The sequence below is a fragment of the Bremia lactucae genome, linkage group LG13 (assembly GCF_004359215.1).
Source record: "Bremia lactucae strain SF5 linkage group LG13, whole genome shotgun sequence".
NCBI lineage: Eukaryota > Oomycota > Peronosporomycetes > Peronosporales > Peronosporaceae > Bremia > Bremia lactucae.
The window spans coordinates 1,908,925-1,912,524 of NC_090622.1; positions in this window are offsets into that span (position 1 = coordinate 1,908,925).

The window sequence follows — 3,600 nt, forward strand, 5'->3', positions numbered from 1 at the left end:
TGGACCTCAACTCGTGTCGTCTTGGAGGACGATGCGATGACGAACTAGCTCAAGCCTGTCTCAAGCTAAAATCCTCCTGTTCCGCAACGGATATTGCTTCTTCAAGCGTATCCAGTTCCAAGCGGAACAGGTGGGTCTTTACGGGACCATCCGTAAGACCTTGAATGAACACCGTAATCAACGTGTGTTCATGGACTGGGTTATTTGTTATACAACTCGCTAAGAGTCGTATGTGCTGGACATATGCGTGAACATCACGCTTGCCTTGCTTGAGTTTCAGAAGCTCTGAACGAGCTCAGCCCTTGGTAGTTCAAACGTCTTTGAGCCGGGCTTTAAAAGCCTCTAGTGACCCAAAGACGTATGGGTCGCGCAACTTAAGGCCCAATGCCCAAGTTTTGGCACGACCCGCCAAATTTGATTGAGCGAATGCGACTTGCATTTGCTCGTCGACGATGATACGTGCCTTTATGGCATCGTCCAACTCGACAAACCATCTCAAGAGGGAGTCTTCTTCGACTCCCCAATACTTAAAGTTGTCAATATTTAAAGTTTCGGGACGACGCGTTTGCGCCATCCCAGTTACAGGGGTCTGTACGTGTTGTAACCTCAACATTTCTGCCTGTTGAGAGCCTTGCTGTTTCATCTAGGCAACTTTTTCCTTCATCTCGTCAAGTTCATGTTGTATGAACTTGGCGATGGCTGAATGGAGGGCATCTCTGTCTAAATTGGACAGCATTGCCATGATTGCATCGTTTCCTACGGACGTGCAGAGGAAGACTTCTCTTTAAGGTGACTAGCTTAAAGAGGGCTAAATGAAAACTGTATTAATATAATTAAGTATTTCTTCTTTGTATATGTTAACTCTAACTTAATTTATGAACTAATACTAAACATGCAACTGAAATCTTATCTTATCTTGTCTTATCTGTCTCTCTCTTTTGTTCACATCTACCGTTGATTAGTCTGCACAATAAATAGATAGAATGGCCTATACCTATTTATGGATAACATTTCTGAACATTACTATTTAAAGTAATATCCTCCAAATATTATCTACCTTTTAGATAATATATTTGTTAACAACCTTTAAGTGTTACTTTCATGTAACGATACACCAGTTACAGAATGGCCCAATGAACTTGGGTAGTAGCTACTGGTACCCACATTCGTGACTACCGCTTTTAAGTTTACCGTAGACAGTAGTACTAGGTCATTAAATTTAGATGAAAGAACGTTTGCTCTTTGTCTGCGTTCCGTTTCTGACGGTCCAATGCGTTAGCAATGGAATCCTGTACGAAACGGATTACTGATTCTCGAGTCAGCAGAAATTCCTCTGCTGACTTATTTGTTTTGTCTTTTTCAGTGCGCTTTGTGCGCACTGCCATGAGAGTTCACTCATCTTCGACGTCGATTGCTTCGACATCGACATCATTCGGGTCGTTGTTAACTTCGACGCGTAATGAGCATGAGCCAGAAATGCTTTTGCTTGTGCAGGTCCCCCCCCCCTTTGACTAGACGATCACTCTAGTTGGATGGGTATACGTGGAACCTCTCCGAACATCATCGGGAGGTGGCAGGGCTTATGGCGCAGGGACTTGGTGAACAAGCCCTGGCCAAGCTCTTAAGTAGTCCTCCTGAGCAACATGTTGCTCAGCTGGAGCAGTTTGACGCATTCGTGCTCGGACAGCGGAGGGCCGCGTCCGAGGCACAGGGCCATGCTGCGGCGGAGGCATGAGCAGGCTCGGAGCGAGGCTCTCGAAAGAACTGTTGAGATTCTCTCTGCCCGGCCGCATCAGCCGAGGCCCATTCGGATGGACCCGCCCAAGTCCGATAGAACTGCAGCGCACACGATTATTCACTGGTTTTTAGCCGTGGAGGAATGCGGTGTCGCAGCTCATCGAGGACGACAGCCGGATGGTATCGTACGCCATGTCACACCTGCGCGGTAAGGCCTCAGAGGGGCTTATGGCGGACTGAAAAGCGTTCACTTCATGGGCGATCTTTAAGGATAAGATTCGCGCCATGTACCAGCCGCCGAACAACGAAGTGTTGCTTCAGGCGCGCTTCTTTGGAGCGCGACAGGCGAAGCAATTTCTGCAAGAGTATGTGCAAGAGATGCGCTCGCTGTCGGCGTCCATAACCGTAGGTCCGATTCTGGAGCACATTAAGGTGCCCACGTTTATAAACGGACAACGGCATGGCCCACCGCGACAGGCCCTTTTCAGAAAGGTGCCGTCGACGATGGAAGAGGCAATCCAAATTGCCTTAGTTGAGGAGCAATCCTACAACAGTGCCTCGGCGACAGCTTGGTATAAGCCGTCAGCCGAGAGGACAGATGCCACTCCCATGGAGTTGGGCAATGCAGACGTGGTCTGTTATAAATGCGGCAAGCGCGGCCATATGATGGCTCGCTGCTATGCCAGGGTCCCTGCTGGGACAAAGATGCCCAGCAAAAGGACTCCCTCCCAAAGGGCGATGGCAAGAACCAGCGTGCGAGACGCATGAGTTCTGCCTCGACCACTGAGGGGTCGGGAAATGCAGGAGCGCAGTAGGGGCGGGATGCCCTACTGACGCGGACTCTGAAGCTACCCCTAAGTTCAGAGTTGTGGAACAAATGGGTAGCATAGACCCTGAGGTCTCGAAATTTCGGACCTCAACCCTGCTGGTCTATAGCGCTCAAGTAAGAGGCTATGACCAGGTGATGACCCTTCTAGTGGTTTCGGGTACATCACAAAATTTTGTAAAACTCGCGGCTCTAAGAAAGAGACCGGCGTGTTTCAGTCACTTTGCCAGGATGACAAGCGAGAAGAGGCGACTGTTCGTTTAGCAAACGGCGCGCTTGTTACGTCTGAGGGAGTTCAGGTAGAACTCGCTTTCAGCTTAAGTGACTTCTCATGTAATGAGAAGTTCACAGTGCTAGGTATGGAGAGTCCGTATGACCTCATCCGAGGCATGCTATGGTTGGCAAAGTACCAACCATAGATAGACTGGCGTACACGCACAGTTGCGAATTCTACGCAGGACACCGGAAATGATGTGCTCTTGCGAGAGGCCTATGCAACTGATGTCGTGTCAAACACAGTTGAGGGTGCGTTGACGGGATGTCAAACGTCACCAATTCCTACCCAGCTCGTGGAGACTGGGGTAGTGAAAAGGACGATGACAAGTAGTCATGCGTCCGAATGTCCTGCACAGAGCCGAGAGCCTGTGGCAGTAGACGGCGAGCTGACAGGAAGTCATGCGTCGCATAAACCGGCACAGTGCCAAGAGCCTGGTGCGGTTGGAAGGGGTGCGTTAGCCAGGAGTGCAACGGCACCCGCTTCCCAGAAAAAGGTCGTGGTGACTCGAAGAACGAGTACCCGACAGATTAGGACGATCAAAGGCACGTCTAAACGAGTGACCTTTGGATCAGTCTCTAATAAAGAGGACGGGCCTTCGAACGAGGTGTTCGAGGCCGTCAAAGACGAAATTGCGGAGGCATCCTCAGTTGAGGTGCTCCGGCAAGTCTTTAAATCTGCCGAGGAGATAGTAAATCTCCCGGAGATGTCGTGGGATCTGTTCCTTGCCGAATTAAAGGAAGGAAAGATCCACGAAATAGTC